The following is a 22,438-nucleotide window of genomic DNA, read 5'->3' on the forward strand; positions in this document are numbered from 1 at the left end:
TTGATAAGGGATAGTATTCCTGTTGGACTTAAGGAGAATATTCCTAGGAATACATCCAGGAAGGTTATTTGGTTGGAACTGAGAAATAAGGAAGGGATGATCACCTTATTGGGATTGTGTTGTAGACACCCTCATGGTCAGTGGGAAATTGAGAAACAAATTTGTATGGAGATTTGAGTTACCTGTCAGAGTAATAGGATGGTTATTGTTAGGGATTTTAACTTTTCAAACATAGACTGGGATTGCCATAGTGCTACGGGATTAGATGGAGAGCAATTTGTTAGAAACGGACCTAAGGGGCAAGTTTTTCATGCAGAAGGTGGTGTGTGTACAAAGCTGTTAGAGGAAGTGGTGGGTGCTGGTACAATTATGACATTTAAAAGGCATCTGGATAGGTATATGAATAGGAGGGGTTTAGAGGGTTATTGGCCAAATGCTGGCAAATGGAACTAGATTAATTTTGGATATCTGGTCGACATGGATGAGTTGGACCAAAGGGTATGTTTCTGTGCTGTGTCTCTCTCTGACTCTGGCTTGCCACTAACGTTCGCCACATCTCTATGTTCAGTTTCTTTCTGGTGTCGGTGTCAATACCTTATTGTCTCATTCCAACCCCACCACCCCCCGGATTGACAATGCTGACTTTTGTAATCTCTTTTTACAGACTATCTGAAGACGGAAGTTTCAAAATCAACAGCTGATGCTTGACTCTCCTGCTCCTTGGATGCTGCCTGACCTGCTGTGTTTTTCCAGCACAACACTTTTCGATTCTCATCTCCAGCATCTGCAGTCATAATTTTCACATCAATGTCTGACAGTCACTCAATCCATCGGGACAGCAAAGATTTTCAACTATGATTCTGTGAGATGGAGCAATGCTTTTTGGTTCCTGTTTCATAACGTTTTCAGCATCAGTGGGACTGGATGAGAGACCCTACTGTTGCAGTGCACTGAGTGTGGAGCCAGAAACAGGTATACGGCCTGGAAAGAGGAATTCACACCGGGGAGGGGCTGTACACACGTTTGTGTGCAGCTGAAGCTTCAGCCATAGAGAAACCCGAGGAATCCTGCCCCATGGAGAAACCGTGGAAGTGTGGCGACTGTGGGAAATGCTTCAGTTTCCCGTCTGCCCTGGAGACTCATCGGCACAGTCACACCGGGGAGAGACCATAAGACCATAAGACATAGGAGTGGAAGTAAGGCCATTCGGCCCATCGAGTCCACTCCGCCATTCAATCATGGCTGGGCATTTCAACTCCACTTACCCGCATTCTCCCCATAGCCCTTAATTCCTCGACACAACAAAAATCTATCAATCTCTGCCTTGAAGACATTTCGCGTCCCGGCCTCCACTGCACTCTGCGGCAATGAATTCCACAGGCCCACCACTCTCTGGCTGAAGAAATGTCTCCGCATTTCTGTTCTGAATTGACACCCTCTAATTTTAAGGCTGTGTCCACGGGTCCTAGTCTCCTCACCTAACGGAAACAATTTCCTAGTGTCCACCCTTTCCAAGCCATGTATTATCTTGTACATCTCTATTAAGTCTCCCCTTAATCTTCTAAACTCCAATGAATACAATCCCAGGATCCTCAGCCATTCCTCATATGTTAGACCAACCATTCCAGGGATCATCCGTGTGAATCTCCGCTGGACACGTTCCAGTGCCAGTATGTCCTTCCTGAGGTGAGGGGACCAGAAGTACTCCAAATAGGGCCTTTATAAAGTCTCAGTAGCACAACGGTGGTTTTATATTCCAACCCTCTTGAGATAAGTGACCACATTGCATTCACTTTCTTAATCACGGACTCAACCTGCATGTTGACCTTTAGAGAATCCTCGACTAGCATTCCCAGATCCCTTTGTACTTTGGCTTTATGGATTTTCTCACCGTTTAGAAAGTAGTCTATACTTTTATTCTTTTTGCTAAAATGCAAGACCTCGCATTTGTTCACGTTGAATTCCATCAGCCATTTCCTGGACCACTCTCCCAAACTGTCTGGATCCTTCTGTAGCCTCCCCACTTCCTCAGTACTACCTGCCTGTCCACCTAACTTCGTATCATCTGCAAACTTCGCTAGAGTTCCCCCGGTCCCTTCATCCAGATCATTAAGATATAATGCAAACAGCTGTGACCCCAACACTGAACCCTGCGGGACACTGCTCGTCACCGGCTGCCATTCCGAAACCATTCCCCTGCCCAGAGTGCAGGAAGGGCTTTACCAGCTCCTCCAACCTGCTGGCCCACCAGTGGATCCATACTGCGGAGAGTCCATTCTCTTGCCCCGCGTGTGAGAAGAGCTTTGCCCATTCCTCTACCCTCGTGGCCCACCAGCAGGTCCACACTGGGGTGAGATCATTCCCCTGCCCTGAATGCGGGAAGACCTTCAGCAAATCCTCCCACCTGCTGACCCACCGGCGGGGCTACACCGGGGAGAGGCCCTTCATCTGCCCTGAATGTGGGAAGAGATTTAAACGCTCCTCTGACTTGCTGGACCACCAGCGGGTCCACACGGGGGAGAGACCGTTCAGCTGTCCTGAGTGCAGGAAGGGCTTTACCCAGGCCTCCAACCTGCTGAGGCACCTGTGGGTCCACACCGGGGAGAGGCCGTTTGCCTGCCCCAAGTGCAGGCGGAGGTTCACGTCGTCCAGTAACTTGCAGAGACACCGGGGGGGCACCAGCAGATTCCGCTGGTGACGCTGATGTGGGTCACCCCCAGGACTGAACCTCCTGCCTGTTCTGACAGTGGGTGCAGTGGGACCATCAGCGAGCTCTCTTTGTTTTCTGCGAGACAGCACCCCCACATCCCTCCCATCTTCCCCCAACCCCAGGTTGGCTCACGGGCAGCACAGTAGCTCAGTAATTAGTGCCACTGTGTCACATCGCCAGGGACGAGGGTTCGATTCCACCCTCAGGGTGACTGTCTTTGTGAAGTTTGCGCATTCTCCCCCCATGTCTGCAAGGGTTTCCTCTGGGTGCTCCCACAATCCAAACATGAGCAAGTGAATTAGCCAAGCTGAATTGTCCCAGTGTGTTCAGGGATGTGTAGGTGCAGTGTATTGTTTAGGGGGTAATGTAGACTAATAGGGTAGGGGAATGGGTCTGGGTGGGTTACTCTTCAGAGGGTCGGTGTGGACTTGTTGGGTTAAAGGGCCTGTTTCCCTGTAGGATTCTGTGAGCTTTGCTTGCAGTGCTGCTCACTGAGCCCGGGACTGCACGTTCCCACTGAAGTGATTCGCACAAACCTCAAATGGCATCCAAACCAATGTACCAAACTAAAGGGGTAGCCATGGGCACCGACATGGGACCCAGCTATGCCTGCCTCTTTGTCGGGTACGTGGAACAGTCCATTTTCCTTAGCTACACCTGTTCCTCCAGTACATCGATGACCATATTGGTGCAACTTCATACTCTCACATGGAGTTTGAACAGTTCGTCATCTTTATCAACACCTTTCACTCCGACCTCAAATTGACCTGGACCATCTCCCTTTCCAGGACCTCTCCATCTCTGGCTACTGACTAACTGTGGACATCTACTACAAGCCCACCGACTCCCACAGCTAGCTAGATTACGCCTCCTCCCACCCCACCTCCTGTAAAAACTCAATCCCTTATTCCCAATTCCTCCGCCGCATCTGTTCCCAGGATGACCAATCCCATCGTAGAAAATCCCAGAGGGCCTCCTCCTTCCAAGTTCGTAATTTCTCTTCCCACGTGGTTGACAATGCCCTCCAGCACATCTCCTCCACATCCTGCAACACTGCCCTTGAACCCCACCCCTCCCAATGGAACAAGGACAGAACCCACCCCTAACCGTCCTCAACTTCCACCCCACCAACCTCCGGATACATCACATCAGCCTCCGCTCCCTACAAACGGACCCCACCACCAAGTATATTTTTCTCTCCTCACCCCTATCAGCATTCCACAGAGGCTATTTCCTCTGCGACTCCCTCGCCAGGTCCATGCGCCCACAACCAGCCCACACCCCACTCCCAGCCCCTTCCCCACCACCACAGGAAGTGTAAAACATGTGTCCATACCACTCCTCTCACCTCCATCCAAGGCCCCAAAGGATCCTTCCACATCTGACAGAAATTTACCTCGACCTCCACCAGTGTCATCCACTGTATCCATTGCATCCAATGTGGTCTTCTCTACGTCGGAGAGACAGGACGCCAACTTGTGGATTGTTTCAGAGAACCACTCTGGGACACCCACAAACCCCGCCGCCCTGTGGCTGAACACTTCAACTCCCCCTCCCATTCCATCAAGATCATTGAGGTCCTGGGCTGTCTCCATCGCCAAACCCTGACCACCTGACGCCTGGAGGAAGAACACCTCTTATTCCACCTTGGGACTCTGTAACCACATGGGATCAATGTGGAATTCAAAAGTTTCCTCATGTATCCTCCTCCTCCTCCTCCTCCTCCTCCTCTTCCCCCCCCCCCCCCACCTTATCACAGCCCCAAGCCTCCACTCGCCCTCCTGACCTGTCCATCACCTTTCCCATCTATCCGCCCCACCCTCCTCTCCGACCAATCATCTTCATCTGCTTATCACATTCTCAGCTACCTTCTCCCCAACACCCCCCCCTTCCATTTATCTCTCAGCGCTCCCGGCCCACAAGCCTCATTGCTGATGAAGGGTTTATGCCCTAAACGTCAATTATCCTGCTCCTTGGATGCTACCGACCTGCTGTGCTTTTCCAGCACCACACTCTCGACTCTGTCCACTGATGTTGTCAGAGATATAGGACCTGCTCCAAACTGATCCACAGTCCAGTTGATGGGACAGGAAACCGCTTCCTTTCTCGAGACAAGTCTCCCGAAGAGAACTTGCTGGCTAACTGATGTACTGAACTTCACAGTGCCCCACTGCTCTCAGTTATCTGGAAGGGGTCCACACATGTGCCTAAGGTGGTGCTTGAGACCTTTAATATCCCTTTGGGATTGATCCCCATTCATTTGAGGCTGTGAAGTCATACAGCCTGGAAACAAACTGTTCAGTACGTGATCCCCAACTAAACTAGTCCCACCTGCCTGCTCCTGGTCCTTATTTGATAGTCATAGTGAAAGAGATGCACAGGACGGAAACAAACCATTTAATCCAACTCATCCATGCTGACCAGATATCCGAATGTAATCCTACCGAAGGATGCAGGATTAAGAGTTCTCTTTGGCAAGAGACGTTAACAAGCTGTAATAATGGACTCAAAGTATGCGATCATTTTCATCTCATATTTTAGAGACATGGTAACTAGATTTAGCCTGTCTACAATAATATATATAAAGAGGAGGGGATCATAACACAGGAAATGGGAAAATGAATAAGGAATGGAAGGGGTGGGGGGGAATGGTAGCGAAAATACAGTGAAATGGGGGGATTTCATTCAAACCTAATTTAGAGGTATGTATGAAAATATAGAGACTGCAGTACTGAACATGACAGTAAAATGTCCCTTTCCGAAAGTAGCATGTGCAAGAAATCAGACAGAGATACATAAAATCCCTACAGTGCAGAAAGAGGCCATTTGTCCCATTGAGCCTGCACTGACACACCAAAGAGCATCCCACCCAGGATCATCCTGTTCTCCTGCAGTTAGTATGACTAATACACATAACCTACACATCACAGAGCAATTTCGCATGGTCAATTTACCGAACCTGCACATCTTTGGTCTGTGGAAGGAAACCCATGCTGACAGGGAGAACATGCAAACTCCAGACAGACACTCACCTGAGGCTGGAATTGAACCTGGGTCCCTTGTGCTTTGAGGTAGCAATGCCAAGCACTGTGCCACCTCAATATGATATAAAATTTAAACAAAAACAAATGCTCTAAACTGCAAATTTGTCCATGTGAAGAACTTACTACAAATGATTTGAAGCAAGATCCGTATGAATTGTGTTTTGGGAGAGATCCAGAACATATTTCATTAATGATTGAAAATCTTCGACCTTTGGAATGGTCTGCAAGAGAGAGTGTTGGAGTCAGATTCAATTATGGCATTCAAAAGATAGTTGGATCATTAAACTGAAAAGGAAAGTAATCCGTGTTCGGTGAAGAGTAGCACTGGATACTGTGGTGATTATAATTAGGTCAGTCAGGTGAGTTCCCTTATTGGGGGTGTTCACCTGCTCTTCTTAACATTTCACTTCAATAACCTTCAGATTCCCAATATCTGTCGGGCGCTTTCTCTGTTCAAGTGTCTACTCGAGTGACTCAGTGTCAAATTTTGTTTATGAATTGTTCCTCTGATATCTCATGAGAGGGGCTATGATATTAACAGTGGGATCGAAATAGTTGTGGGTCACAATGTGCTCAAGTGAGAAAGAATAAACTGACCATTCTTAAATATTCATTTTTAAACCATGGAAATAAAATTAATGTTTGGAAAATATACAACTTGTCATGTATTAAGAAGATCAGAAATAGGAATGGGAATAGGTAATTGACTGTTGAGATGCTCTGTCTTTCATCACCATCCATGGCTGATCATTTATCTGAATTCTCTTTCCTGCCCGTTTTGTTTTCCATGTCTTCACCTGATGAAGAGGCTACGCTCCAAGCGGGTGCGATTTCAAACAGACGTGTTGGACTATAGTTGTGTGACTTATGACTGAAAAAAATTGAGTATGTTATTACACACACTGGAGCAGTGGGATTTAAACCTGAGCCTCAGGGCTCTGTGGGAGACTACAGCTGCATCACAAAACAAACCTCTGTAGTAAATAGGTCCTCTTCTGTTGAATGAGAGGAAACACCTTCCCCCTCAACATGAGACATGACCACTGTACCCCCACAGGCCATTACAGTAAATTGAGTCCATCTCCTGTTGAATGAATGAGTGAGAACACCTTCCTCCTGAACCCCTCGAGCCCATTGTAGTAAAGGGGCGGGGACAGTGAGGGGCCTGCGAACCTCTCCACCAATCCCAAAGGCTGCGGTCGGTGCGGACGAATCGGAGAGCGACATTCCGGGTTGTGGCTTCCTTTTTAAATGCAAAGCCGGCCGCCATTGGTCAGGTGGAGTAAGGTGCGCTCTGATTGGAGGGAGCGCGGATGACGCGAGTCACTGAAGGAGGAGACGGAAAGAAGAAGAAAAACAAAGATGGCGGCGCGAGGCTGCGGTTTTCTCATCGACTCAGCGGGCGGTTTCTGACGGAGGGAGGGGGGCAGACAGGCATCGTTTACCTCAGAAAATACCTTTAAAACACATTTCAAATTAAAGCCGGAACTTTTCAAACAAAAGTTGTGAAGAAAAGGAGACAGTCCCCGGTGGGGTTTATTGTTTATTTTTGTATAATTTCCGGGGCCCGGGAAGGGGGAGGTGACGGTTACCGGGTGAACGAGAAAACAAATTAAAAATGTCGGCGGTGGAGGAGAGAGAGCCGGCGCCCGCGGCTTCTTCGGCGGCGGCCGGAGCCCAGGAGCTCAACAACCCCCCGGAGCTGGAGGAAGGTCCGAGCTCCAAGAAGCGGGGGGTCCGGCTGGAGGCTGGATTTGCTCAAGGCTTGTATCTATTAACTTATTTAAATGGTACCTACTGTATGGGGCTATGGTTTACATTAAAACCGGAGGATCATGTCAGAGTGTTTGTTTATATTGAGCAGTTGTAGTTGGTAAAATACACTCCCTGGAGGAGCACCTTCTATGATGCTGCATTTCTTACCTTCTGCCCTTCCCCCATTTGTTATCTCACATCTTAATTTTACATTTTATTTGGTCAAATTTAATTTCACATTAATCAGCCTTGGTATTCACTGTATATTATTAATTAATCTGTTGGATTGTTGTAAAACAAAATTAATGGTGTAATTTCATTTATGACGTCTGAGTTTGACATTGAATGTGCAGGTGTGAATACCAGTAAGTTGTAAAAATAAATCAAGAGCTTGTCCTTTTTTAACAAAAAGAGAAGTTTAATGATATTATTGACATTGTCTCCTTTGAGCATGATGATTCAAGTCTGACCAACAAACCATTTCATGCAGTCAATTAAAGTCTAACTAAAGTTTAATTAAAGTCTAAGAAAATAATTCTGGCAGGCTAAGATTTATACAACCCAAAATACGATTGATTATCTTGTGTATTCCTACCTTTAAGCCGTATTGGAAGGCAATGCGTGGCAGTTTGAGACTGAAACATGGCTGGAAAGAATGTGGATTGATGAGGAAAATCAAATGGCAGAGTCTGGGGCCACAATCTATCAGTCTGGCTTGATTGCATGAGTGGTGGTTCTTCAGAAGCACCTTCCAAGCCATGAGCTCAACCACCAAGAACAGACAAGTGTGAACACAGGATTCCGACTGCAAGATATATCGCATTACTTCTGTTATTGACCAAAATGCTGGAACTCACTCCTGAACATTGTTGCAATCCACATCATATTTGTGAAGCAATTTAAGAGGCAGATCAGCACACTTTTCAAGGTCAGTTTGGGAAGAGTTATCGGCACAGCCAATGATATTCACATCTCGTGAAATAGTAAGCAAAGAGCCCAGGGTGATTGATGAGGAAAGTCAAAGTGGCAGAGTCTGGGGCCACAATCTATCAGTCTGGCTTGATTGCATGAGTGGTGGTTCTTCAAAACCACCTTCCAAGCCATGACCTCAACCACCAAGAACAAACAAGTGTGAGCACAGCATTCCGACTGCGGAATATATCGCATTACTTCTGTTATTGACCAAAATGCTAGAACTCACTCCTGAACATTGTGGTAGTCCACGTCATATTTGTGAAGCAATTTAAGAGGCAGCTCAACACCACCTTTTCGAGGACAATTTGGGAAGAGTTGTTGGCACAGTCAATGATATTCACATCTCATGAAATAATCAAAGAGTCCAGGGTGTTGGAGACTGTATGTTAGCATGGAAAGAGGATTGGCTAACTACCACAGTTGTGGTAAGGAGCATGATCAGGATGGCAACTTGTAACTAGTGGTGTACCACAGGGATCAGCGCTGGGGCCAACATTATTTGCAATATATATGTAAGAATTACTTGGATAAGTAAAGTGAACGTACTATTGCTAAGTTTGCAGAAGAGACAGTTGATGTGAAAGCAGGTGGCGAGGATGACATTAGATATCTGGAGAGGGATATAGACAGGTTCAGCAAATGAGCGAAAGCTTGGCAGATGGGAAAATGAGGTAATGCAGTTTGTCAGGAGGTGAAGAACTGAATATTAAATGGAGAAAAGTTTAGAATTAGAGGGATTTGGAATAACGTCCACGAATGTCTTCATCCACTTTCAGTGAGTAATAGGGGGGCAAATGGGAGGTTGGCCTTTTCAATAGAGTTTAAATGTAGGAAGGTTATAGTAAACCTATTTAAGGTCTTAGTCAGGCCACAACTGAATACTGTGAACAGTTTAGGGCCCTTTACCTGAGGAAGGATATATTGGTATTGGAGGCAGTCCAGAGAAAGTTGACCATGATGATATCAGGTATGGAAAGAATGTCTTATGAGGAGAACTGAACAGTTTGGGCCTGGGCTTATTAGAAGTTAGAAGAATTAGAGGTAACTTATTGTCATGTCCAAGATTCTGAGGAGACTTGACAGGCTAGATGTGGAAAAGTGAGTGAGTCTGGGACCAGAGGAAGTAACTTCGAAATAAGAGATTGCATTTTTAGGACAGATTGGGATTTCTCCTGAGGGCAGTAATCTGTGGAACTTGATATGACAGAGTGCTGTTGAGCCTGGGTTGCATTCAAGGCTGAGATAGTTGTTTTTTTATATCAGTAAGTGAATTGAGGATTATGGGACAATGGCAGGAAAGTGGAGTAAATGTTTGCCAGAATAATCATGATCTGAATAAATGGCAGAGTCAACTCAATGGGCTGAATTGAATAGTAAATAGTAATGAGGAAAAGGATACAACTGGCAATTACAGACCAGTCAGTGTTGGGAAGCCTAGAGATTGTAGGGAGTTGGTGGCATTTGGGCATTGTTACTGGATTTAACATCTGGAGTTTCAAATTGATACTGCTATGGCCCCGATGCAATTTGAAATCAATTTATGTATCTGGACTATAAAGCTTATCGCTGCTTTGGTGATCTTATCAATTGTCATAAGTACCTATCTTGTTCACTAATAACCTTTTTTTAAAGGAAGGAAATCTTCAGTCCTTTCCCAGTTTGGTGAATGTGTCACTCTTGATCAAAAGTCATGTGGTTGACTCTTAACTGCCCTCTGAATTGGCACTTGGTTTGTTTTGGGAGACAAAGTGTCACGTTCCATGAATGACTAAAGAAAAATATTCAGGACAAGATTGTCACTGTCAGTGAAGGGAAGATTGTGATCTAGTGATACTGGTTAAGTAGCCCAGAGATCTGTCTTCTGAGAACAAAAATTAAAATCCCATCATGGATGCTAGTGGACTTTAATTTCAATGAATAAAAAGATCTGGAAGTGAGAGTTTGTCTCAGTATTGGCAACCAGGAAACCATTATTGGCTAAGACAATGAATTACAGATGTTGGAGATCAGCAACAAAAGGCACAATTGCTGGGGAATCACAGCAGGTCTGGCAGCATCTGTGGAAAGAAAACAGTTTAGTGTTTTGAATCCAGCCTAATTTTGAAGGGCCACCGGACTCAAAACAGTAACACTGTCGTCTCCTCATAGATGCTGCCAGAACTGTTGCTTTTGTCCAATCATTACTGATTGTCGTGAAAGTGTTCTTTAAGGGAGGGAAATCTACCATTCAAAACCCTACGCACGTCTGTGCACGCTCACATCATGTGACTCCAGACCTACTACAATGTGGTTGACACTCAACTGCCTTCTAGCGTGTAGCCAATTGCTTGGTCCAAAGGCCACGAGGGATGGTGAGCAAATGTTGGACGTGCAAGCAACAATTGCATCCCTCAAAATATTTTCATATATATTATAAAACATAGATTAATGAAGGACAACCAAAATAAACTGCTATGGGAAAGTCATGCCCAACTAACTTGATTTGCTTGTAGTTATAAATATTGTTTTAAAATCCTCTTCAGAGAGGACATTGATTCCATCATTGTTGCAATACTGCATGCAATTCTGTGCTTTCTGCTACAGGAAGGGTGTTGTGAAACTTGAAAGGGTTCAGAAAACATTTACAAGGATGCTGCCGGGGTGGGACGGTTTGAGCTACAGGAAGAGGCTGAATAGACTGGGGCTATTTTTCCTGGAGCTTTGGAGGCTGAGGGGTGACATTTCAGACATTTATTAAAATCATGAGGAGCATGGGTAGGGTAAATAGGCAAGGTCTTTTCCCTTGGGGTGGGGGAGTCCAAAATTAGAGGGCATAGGTTTAAGGTTAATGGCAAATGGAGATTAATATAGATAAGTGTGAGGTCTTACATTTTGTATAGTCAAATCAAGGTAGGAATTTCATGGTGAATGGCAGGACCTTAAGGAGTGTAGTGGAACAGAAGGATCTTGGAGTACAGGTTCACAGTTCTCTGAAAATGGAGTCACAGGTAGAAATTTTTTGGCACACTGGCCTTCATCAGTCATGGCATTCAGTATAAAATACCAAATTAGAGTCAAGTTAAGCACACATACCAACAGCCACCGAATCTGTTTCATATGCAGTATTTGAAACCAAGAGATGTAGGGGTGCAGGTTCATAGCTCCTAGAAAGTGGAGTCATGGGTAGATAGGGCGGTGAAGAAGACTTTCGGCATGCTTGCTTTCATCAGTCAGAGCACTGAGTACAGCAGTTGGGATGAATTGTTGCAGCTGTCACAGATTCCACACAACAACACAAGATGGGACCCTGTCCTCCCCTGACTGACTGTCCCTTTGCATATCAGGGGGAAGACCCCCTTTAATTGTGATAATCAGGAAACATGCCATCCTTCAAAAAAAGGGCTGTGTTCACAAATATTTGGACAGAGGAAGGAAGTTGCAGTCTGGGTGAAGATCAATCTTCATTCAGAGAGAGAGGAAGAGCAGCAGCAGCTTCAGAAGTTCATGGTCCAACTTCTGAAAGGACCTTGTCTGATTTGCAGTTGTTTCTGGGCTTGTAATATCATACTGCAGCATATTGTAGATCTTCAGTAAGAGTGTCAATACTGCACTACAGAGGTCCATTTAGCAACTTGAGTCCATATGAACTCTTCGTGGAGGTATGCAGTCTGCCCCATAACCATGTTGGTTTACAGTTACATATAGATCTACACAAAGATCTTTGGGATTGAGAGGAAAGAATGTTCCACAGTAACTAGAATTACGTTCATATTTTCTATCATGGACTGACTGTGATGACCTTTGCAATCACTTCACAGGAATATTACGGGAGAAGAATTTGGCGGCAGAAATCTCAGACCAAACCTCACATCAAAGTCTGACAGTCACTTGATTCACAAGGACGTGGATATTGATGGCCTTGTAAACAAAGGGGAGAAGGTCTGTCTGCTTTGTTAGGTTTTAAACGTCAGTGTGACAGGAAACTCAGAGTCTCCCATACCCACACACCAGAGTAGTGACTGGAACAAGCTTTACAGACTGAATGAGAGTGTTCCAATTATCAGCGGGTTCTTCAGTAACACCACATACAGGCTGTGAGCGTGAGCGAGTTTTCAACTGATTGTTAAGGTCTGAGACAGATGAGGGCACCTGCACCATGGAGAAACCGTGGAAATGTGGGGAGTGTGGGAATGGTTTCCCTTTGCCATCTGCGCTGGAGATTTATCGGCGTTTGCACATGGGGCAGTGACTGTTCACCTGCACTCAGTGCAGGAAAGGCTTCACTCAGTTACACCACCCCCTGGCCCACCAGTGTGTCCACACCAGCAAGAACCCGTTCATCTGCCCCGTGTGTGGGCAGGGCTTCACTAGTCACACCACCTGCTGCTGCACCAGCGGATCCACACCGGGGAGAAACCGTTTTCCTGCTCCGTGTACAGAAAGGGCTACACCCGGTCGTATCACCTGCTGCTCACCTTCTGCATCCACACTGGGGAGAAGCCATTCACCTGTCCCATGTGGAGCAATGACTTGTGCGATTCCTCCACCCTGCGCAAACACCAGCACATCCACACCAAGGAGAGGCCATTCACCTGTCCAGTGTGTGGGAAGGGCTTCACCCAGTCGTGCAACTTGTGGAGACACCAGCAACTTCACAATTGAGATGGCGCAGGGATTCGGGTTGGATTCTGCTGTTACCATTGCTGACAGTCACATCTTGAACCCTGTTTAGTGGGTGAAGTGGGAAGGGTAAGGGGTTCCTTTATGCTGACTGGCTGTGCTCTCACCCACTTTACTTCTAGTGGGGGCTGACGCTCTCTGAACCTGGGATTGCACCTTCCCTACGGAAACAGTCCACAGAAGCGGCTGAAGTGCAGGTCGATCTGAAATAGATACATTTGTCTCTGTCCCATTCAGTCTCCAGCACAGTCGATCCAATTGGCCTCTGTCAGTGTTTATGCTCCACCTGAGCCTCCACCCGCCCCTTCATCAGCATACAGGTATCGCCTGCTTTTAGAAAGTTCACTTTACCCCCTACCCCCTCCCCACCCAAGCCTGTGCCAATTCTTAATCCTAACTTAGACCTTTCTATTTATTGCCGATGCGTGGTTTCTGTCCCTGTATTCACCTCCCATTCATGTGTCTATCCAGATACACCTTAAGTGTTGCTAACGTGCCTCTTTCCACTACATCCACTGGCAGTGAATTCCAGGCATCCACCTTCCAACTGTGTGAAAAATCTTCCCTTTCAATTCTCCCCCAGACTGTCCCCCTCTCACCTTGAACCTGTGCCCTCTTGTAGTTGACTTTCCACCCTGAGTATCTAACAGACTATCTGGCCCAACACCAAACATCCAAAGAATAATCCGCACAGAACCATTTCCCTACCCCTATTACTCGACATTTACCCCCTGACTAATGTACCTAAATTTCACATTCCTGAACACTGTGGGACAATTTAAGCATAGACAATCCAACTTAACCTACACATTTGGATTGTGAGAGGAAACCGGAGGAAAGCCATATCGACACAGGGAGAATGTGCAAACTCCACACAGACAGTCACCTGAGACTGAAATCGAACCAGTTTCCCTGGCACTGTGACACATCAGTGCTAATGATTGAGCCACCATGCCGCCCCCGTCCAGCCAATCTGTGTGTCTCATCATTTTGTTGAGGTCATCCCTCCACCTCCATCTTTACAGTGAAAATAATCCAGGTTTATCCCATCTCTTCTCATAATGAGACCTCCAGACCAGGCAACATCCCAGTGAACCTTCTCTATACCCTCTCCCCAGAGCATCCACGTCCTTCCAGTAGTGTGGCGACCAGAACTGCACGCAATATTCTGAATGTGACCGGAATAAATAGCTGTAACATAACTCGCTAACTCTTACACTCAACACAAACGTGGTATGTGCCTTCTTGATCACGTTACCCGCCTGTGTTGCCACTTTTGGAAATCTATATAGTCAGATCCCTCTCTATGCTAGTGTTTCTATGTGGTCTGAAATTTATCGTACAATTCGTGTATTTCCTGTGTGTCTGTATCCAGCTTCACCTTAATTGTAATCCCCTCTTTATCTCTTTTCCCCCATCCTCACCCCTCCACACATCAGCATATCATAAGGCTATAGCAGCAGAAATTATGCCATTCAGCCCATTGAGTCTGCTCCACCATTCAATCATGGCTGATAAGTTTCTCAACCCCATTCTCCCCGTAACCTTTGATCCTCTTGATACTCAAGAACCTAGTTATCCTATCTTAAATATATTCAATGATCTGGCCTCCTCAGCCTTCTGGGACAGTGAATTCCATAGATACACCACTCTCTTTCTGAAGTTTCCTTATCTCTGTTCTGAAAGGTCTTCCCTTTACTTGAAGGCTGAGGAGGAGGCAGAGAGGAGCATGGTGTGCACCTGTAAACTCCAGAACTTCCCCAACTTCACAAGTCAACAATAACGCTTTCTGGACCAAGAAACGAAAGGGCTGACGAGAAACTGTGACACCACAGGAAGTGAAATTAGGCCATTCAGCCCATTGAGTCTGCTCCACCATTCACTCATTCTTGAGTATCAAGGGGCTCAAAGGTTACAGGGAAAATGGGGTTAAGAAACATATCAGCCATGATTGAATGGCAGAGCAGAATCAATATGATAAATGACTTGTTAACCATCCCTGGGAAGAAGGAGGCAACACAGTCTCTCCAAGATCTCAAACCGAAACGTCCAAAGAGTGGCACATTGCCCTTTAATCTGTAAAGTCAGTGTGATAAGTGGTGTAACCTGCTGTAGTGTTAAATGTAAGTCCCTGACACTTTAAAATCAACAATCAGCAATTTATTGAACCAACTCTCACGGTGAACAAATGAACGAAACTACTAACAAACTGAATAAATCCTTCTTAACTACTGAGTATTCTGGAATAAATCAAAATTCTTCTGGTATGCTGTTCCAATCAATACATGTCCCACTCAAATAACACAAAATAGAATTTAATCTCTCAGATTACAACCAGGTTATGTGTCTTCCGGAATATTCTGTGCCATCTTCTGTCGGGGTTGCCTCCTCCGATTCCTCTCAGGAACCCCTTCTTTATTTTTCTAAATGATGCTTTCTCTAATACACAGATGACTGAGAGCACCAATTCTTTATGATAGGATTGGTCCTGTTGTCAAAACTTTAGGATTTCAATTTAATAAGTTTTTGGTAGCCAATGGGGCTGATTTAAATTGATTGGTGAAATTGAAAACCTGTTGTCTTGTCCTGCTAACTGTACAGCCCTTTGATACAAATGTTTCAGTTCAGGTGCTTTCTGTTGTGATGATGCTGCTCCTTTTAAGAAGATTATGTTGTTCTTGGTTTATTTTCAGGAGGGGTTGTAAAAGGCAGAGCTTCTCATTCGTCTAGGATTAAGGATTTCGCTAATGGTTAACAGATACTGGCTAAGGCAACAATCAAAGAAAAGGGTTTGACATTTTATTTTCTAAAACACTTCTACAATGAAAGGGCAGTTGTCCCATTCTTTTCCCCTGGTTTGGGTTTTAGCAGGCAGTCTGTCTGAAGCTGCTGCAGGAAGAGATGTTTCCTGATTCAACAGATGTTTCTGGCTGACTCTGAAGCTTCAGGGAAAATAGTACCAGCGTATTCAGCCTCTCCCTGTAGCTCAAACCTTGCAGCCCTGGCAACATCCTTCCAAACATTTTCTGAACCCTTTCAAGTTTCACAATGTCTTAAAAAGATGTCAACTTTGCTCGACTACTGTGGGAGAATTTTCTGCATGATGCGTTCTGTCTGAAAGAGCCCTCCCCTGTGCTGTGACAGAGCTGCAGTGACTTTCAAAAGCCTGACAAATGCTGTTATCAGTCAAAGATTCAGTGGGAGAAGCTTCTCAATCACATCTGTAATTGGAGAAAGTGTTTTTAATAATGAGACATGAATAAAGGATGCATTAATTTTTTGTTCTAAAGATTTACTCATACATCTCAAAACAGAGCATATGAACCCGGTCACAAGAAGTCTACGGGAATATAAGACACCACTGCCTATTTACTGACCAGGACCGACTTTACACAGAAAACATGGACATTTTAAATGAATGGGGTGCCATTCGTTTTACAATCAGGTGAACTTAAGAGGCACAGCATTGGCTTAGAAATGAGAGATCCTTGACACACACACAGCCAAAATCATCACTGCCATTATTATCTAATCAGAATTTAGGCTGGAGAGGCTGGGATGTTTTTTCACTGGAGCAGAGGAAGTTGAGGCAATATTTTCAAACCAAGAGCGGTAGAGATGGCTTAATGGTAGCTGTCTCTTCCCTAGGGGGAGGATTTCAAGACCAAGGATGCGTTTTTATGGTGAGAGGAGAAATATGGAAGAAAAGATGTGGGGCAAAATAGTTACAGAGTGTAGTTCGCCTGGGGAAACAGCTGCCAGTGGAAGTGGTTGAAGTAGGTACATTAACAACATTGAAAAGGCGTTTCAACAAATACATGGATAGGAAAGCTTTAGAAGGATATGGGCCAAGTGCAGGGAAATGAGGTTAGTGTTGACAAACATTTTGGTCAGCATGGACCGGTATGGGCTGAAGGGCCTGTCTCTGTGCTATAGTAATCGATGACTGGTGTCTCTTTGTCACTCTGACAGTGTTGAGTTTCCACATGAACCAGGAAAAAGTGAGGACCGAAAATGCTGAAGATCAGAGTTGAGAGTGTGATGCTGGAAAAGCTCAGCAGGTCAGGCAGCACCCGAGGAGCAGAAGGATCGATGGTTCAGTCATAAGGACATCCAGATGAATATCTCACTAAATCATGCTGAATAAAATCTGATCTCATTCGTCAACTCTGATGCAGAGGTGCTGGGGGTGGACAGGTCAGAAGTCACACAACACTAGGTGACAATCCCAATAGATAGATTTGAACTCACGAGCTTTCGAAGCTCTGTTCCTTCATCAGGTGAAGTGATGAAGGAGCAGCACTGATGAAGGAGAAATGCTCCCAAAGCTTGGGATTTCAAATAAACCTGTTGGACTGTAACCTGGGGTTGTGTGACTTCTGACTTCTTCAACTGCGCATTCATGTTGAACTTGATGGGATACTTTATCCAACTCGGCGTAGTTAAATCATATCGCTTGGAGGGGTTCATTTGAAACCTTCCCAGAGGTGAATTCAACAAGATTGAATTATTCAAAGTTACTCAATTCTAAACTTACATCAGGACCGGTCGTCAGAGAGGTACAGCACGGAAACAGATCCTTCAGTCCAATTCGTCCATGCTGACCAGATATTCTAAATTAATCTAGTCCCATTTGCCAGCACTTGGCCCAAATCCCTCTAACCCTTTTTATTCATGTCCCCAACCAAATATCTTTTAAATTCTGGAATTCTACCAGCCTCCTCCACTTCCTCTGGCAGCTTATTCCATACATGCACCACATTCTGCATGAAAAGTTTTCCCTTTAGGTCCCTTTTAAATCTTTCCCCTCTCACTCTAAACCTATGCCCTCTAGTTCTAACAACATCCTGATAAATCATTTCTGATGGAGATGTCAACGTTTCGGGTAGAACCCTTCTTCAGTCCTGAGGGATAATATCTGAAATGCTGACTTCTCCACGTCCTGTTGTGCCCAGCCTCCTGTTTGTCTATTTTAGATTCCAGCATCTGCAGTTTTTTATTTTGTCTCTAACAAATGGTGGAGCAGATTCGATGGGTCAAAATAGCCGAACTTCTGCTCCAATGGTCTTGTGGTCTTAGGATTTTGCGGGTCCTAGGCTCAATGAGCAGCAGCGCCCACTGGAAGCAATGTTCACAGAATCATGGAGTCCCTGCAGTGTGGAAATGGGCCCTTCTGCCCAACAGGTTCAGAGCGACCCTTTGAAGAGTAACTCACCCAGACACATTCTCCTACCCTATCACTCTGCACTTACCCCTAACTAATGCACCACACCTACACACCCTGAACACTATGGGACTATTTAGCTTGGCCAATTCGCCCAAATATGCGCATGTTTGGACTTTGGGAAGACACTGCAGCATGCGGAGGAAATGCACACAGACACTGGTGGCCAGGGCGGGGGAGGAATACGTACAAACTCCACACAGACAGTCACCCTGAGGATGAAATCTGCGTCCCGGGTGTTATGAGGCAGCAGTGCTAACCAATGAGCCACCACCACTCCCAACCCCCCCCTCCCCCCCCCCCCCCAAGTAGAAAACAAAAAAACCTATCAGCTCTCCCACTGCACCCACTATCAGAAAGGGCAGGACGTTCAGTCCTGGGGATGACCCTCAGCAGTGTTACCGGCAGAATTGGATTGTTGGGAGCATTGGTGCCTCCCCTGGTGCTTGTTCAAGCTGCAGGACATTGTGAACTTCTGCCCACATTCAGGGCAGGCAAACTGCCTCTCCCCAGTGTGGACCTGCTGGTGCGTCAGTAGAGTGGAGGAGACAGCAAAGCCCTTCCCGCACTCGAGGCAGGTGAATGGCCTCTCCCCAGTGTGGACCCACTGATGTGTCAGCAGGTGGGAGGCCTGGGCAAAGCCCTTCCAGCACTCAGAGCAGCTGAAGGGCCTTTCCCCAGTGTGGACCCGCCGGTGCTTCAGCAGGTCGGAAGAGCGTGTAAAGCACTTCTCGCAGACAGAGCAGGTGAATGGCCTCTCGCCGGTGTGGACCCGCCGGTGGGCCAGCAGGTCAGAGGAATCGCTGAAGGCCTTCCCACATTTGGGGCAGGGGAAGGGCTTCTCACCGGTGTGGACCCGCCGGTGAATCACGAGGTGGGAGGAGCGAGTGAACACCTTCCCACAATCTGGGCAGCGGAAGGGCCTCTCCCCTGTGTGCACCCGCTGGTGCCTCATCAGGGCAGAGGAATCATTGAAGGCCTTCTCACACTTGAGGCAGCTGAAGGGCCTCTCCCCTGTGTGCACCCGTCGGTGCCTCAGCAGGGCAGAGGAATCACTGAAGGCCTTCTCGCACTCAGGACAGGAGAATGGCTTCTCCCTGGTGTGACTGTGCCGATGTGTCTCCAGGGCAGACGGGACACGGAAGCCTTTCCCGCAGTCGCCACACTTCCATGGTTTCTCCATCGCCGAAGCTACAGTTGCACAGAAACGCGTGTATGTCCCCTCCCTGCCTTGAATTCCTCTATCCAGCTAGATAACTGATTCAGGCTCCACACTCAGTGCGTTGCTGCAACAGTAGGGTCTCTCTTCCAGTCCCACTGATGCTGAAAACGTACTGAAACAGGAACCAATTGGATCATAGTTGAAAATTGTTGCAGTCCCGATGGAATGAGTGGCTCACAAATGCTGGAGAATCAGAGTCGAAAACTGCGGGTCAGGCAGCATCCGAAGAGCAGGAGAGTCAATGGTTCAGGCATAAGCCCTTCATGTCTTGATTTTGAAACTTCATCTTCAGATCTTCAAATACTCTGTAAAACGAGGTTACAAAAGTCAGCACTGTCAGCCCAGGGTAGAAATTCAGAACAAGCAATTCTACTTTCTACAGAACATTCTTTTCTTTTGTTATTCCACAAAACTGAAAGCACCATCCCACTCTCTCTCTCTCCCTCCCTCTGTTCTCACTCCATTCTAATTCTCCTGAAAGTGCTGAATCAGGATCTGACAGGGACAGAAGAGCAAAACAGTCATGACTGACATCTCTCTGAATTTTGGATACCTCCACCTGAAAATTAATATCTTCCACGACATTGGGATACAGTTGAGAGTGATTTTGGGAAGCAAAAATAAAGTGTGTACATTCAGGATGAACCTGCAATTCAGCTTCTTGACAAACAACCAAACGCAAAATGGTTAACGTGCACCCACGGGGGTGGGGGAGTTTTGGAATGAGACATCAAGGCAATGATACTAGAGAGAAACTAAACAGACTGAAGTGGCAAACCAGAGTCATCTAGATATACAGCACAGACAAAGGCCCTTTGGTCCAACTGGTCGATGCTGACCAGATATCCTCACCGAATCTAGTCTCATTTGCCAGCGTTTGGCCCATATCCTTCTAAACCCTTCCTATTCATATACCCATCCAGATGCCTTTAAATATGTTAGGATTATGCCAGCATCCACTACTTCCTCTGGCAGCTCTTTCCTTACATGCACCATCTTCTGCATGAATTGCCCCTTAGGTCCCTTTTAAATCTCCCCCACCGCCCCCAAACCTATTATTCATTAGTTCTGGATTTCCAGAGAAGTGACCTTGTCGATTTACCCTATCCATGCCTCTCTTGATTTTATAAAGAATGGAAGCATCAACGGCTCAGGGCGGGGATTGGCGGGGGGGGGGGGGGGGGGGGGGAGGGGGGCGGGGTGGGATGCGGAAGGAAGCCGAATGTGCTGGAGCCAACGCGGAAGAAGAGGACACAAAACCTTGAAGTTGCAATGAGGAATACTGCATGTGCTGTACTTGTACCTGTTGATTTTATTTGTGGGAATCAAGTGTATTTTAAAAATAAAAACAAACAAGATATCTCCCCTTTCCCAATCTCCCAATGCTGTTCTGGACACAGAGTGAGAGAATTGGGAGCAGGAGGTGGCCATTTGGTCTTTTGACCCTGCACCAGCATTGAACAGATCATAACTGGATATGAATATACCTACAGCCAGGTGGATAAACTGAGATTTCTTTCACTGGAGCAGAGGAGATTGAGAGGTGAGGTTATAGAGGATTATAAAATCATGAGGGGTACAGATGAGGTGAACGGCAGGTGTCCTTTCCCTAGGGTGGGGCTTTCAAGATTCGGGAGCAAATTTTGAAGGGGAGAGGAGAAAGATTTTTAAAAAGACATGAAGACCTCCATTTTTTTCACACAGAGAGTGGATTTTGTGGATGGGTGTCCAGAGGAAGTAGTGGATGCAGGTACAGTTACAATGTTTAATAGACATTTGGATAAGCACATGAATAGGAAAAGTTCAGAGGGATATTGGTCAATCACTGGCAAATGGGACTAGTTGGGTTTGAGAACATAGTCAGCATAGACTAATTGGACCGAAGGGTCCATTTCTGTGCTGTATGACCCTGTAGCTGTGCTGTATGACCCTGTACTGGTCTTAAAACCATTTTCTTGGAAATCCAAGATGGCGGTGGTTTGAGTGGTCTGCTGTGCTGGGCTCTGTGCCATACCCCCGGCAATGTGGACCTTTACCCCCGCCCCCCCACCACCTCATTAACCATCTGTAAGAGAAAAATAATTGCTAATAGAAACTTACTGAACATCTGGAGCTGCTATAATTGTGGTTTGACAGCGTTAGGATCAGAATGAAAGCAAATGAAGGAAAGGGGCCGACAGGGGTGCAGCAGGCAGGGCCCTCCCCTACTGCATCGGGGGTGCCTCGAGCCATTGTTCAAACTCCCAGGGCAGTCCCTTTGGGTTTAATGGGCAGCAGTAGTTACTCTCGGAGTTTGCCAAACTCTGAGATAAGATTGAAGCAGCGGTGGAACCACTACCTGCCACGCTGGAAAAGCATGAGCAGGAAATTCAAATGTTGGCCCGAAGAGAATAGGCAGCGGAGGAGAGGACCGTGGCATCGGAGACCGTGGCGGAGGTCTCAGGAGGAAGGATCTGAACGCGAGAAGACCAGGTTCGGGTCCTTCAGGAGCAAATGGATGACCTGGAAAACAAAAGTAGAAGAAAAATATTACAGCTCGCGGGTCTTCCGGAATGTAAGGAAGGTGAAAACCTCGTTGGATTTCTGGGGCTGGAGTCGGGTCTGTTGAGTGTGGGGCGGGCCCACCGGATCAAAATGCGGTCAGGGCTGGACCCGCGCCCCCGCACGGTCCTAGTGCAACTCCTGCATTATAAAGAAAAACAGTTAGTGATTGAAACAGCAAGAAGATTGGTAAGAGATCCAGAGGCCTTAATGCACAAAGGCTCAAGAATGATGTCTTTTCAGGGCTTCTCAGGAGCCTGGATTAAGAACAGAAGAGCATTTGATGAAGTTAAGAGAAAATTAAGGGA

The 22,438-nt window shown here is 46.3% G+C and overlaps 1 long non-coding RNA gene across 7 annotated transcripts in view; it reads left to right on the forward strand.

Moving 5' to 3' along the window:
• LOC140460390 (uncharacterized) overlaps nt 1-17,267 on the forward strand; it is a 33,975-nt gene extending 16,708 nt beyond the window's left edge. For 3 of the 7 annotated variants that reach the window (XR_011954055.1, XR_011954061.1, XR_011954058.1), the window contains exons 2-4: nt 665-6,113; nt 6,561-8,437; nt 12,282-16,877. This is a non-coding gene — a long non-coding RNA (uncharacterized lncRNA). Of the gene's footprint in view, nt 1-664; nt 6,412-6,560; nt 8,438-12,281; nt 16,878-17,115 lie in introns of those variants that run through there. The other 4 variants (XR_011954060.1, XR_011954059.1, XR_011954057.1 and 1 more) reach the window with 4 other exon arrangements.
• The last annotated feature ends 5,171 nt before the right edge of the window (nt 17,268-22,438 follow it).

This window comes from Chiloscyllium punctatum, chromosome 36, assembly GCF_047496795.1.
Source record: "Chiloscyllium punctatum isolate Juve2018m chromosome 36, sChiPun1.3, whole genome shotgun sequence".
NCBI classification, from domain to species: Eukaryota; Metazoa; Chordata; class Chondrichthyes; order Orectolobiformes; family Hemiscylliidae; genus Chiloscyllium; species Chiloscyllium punctatum.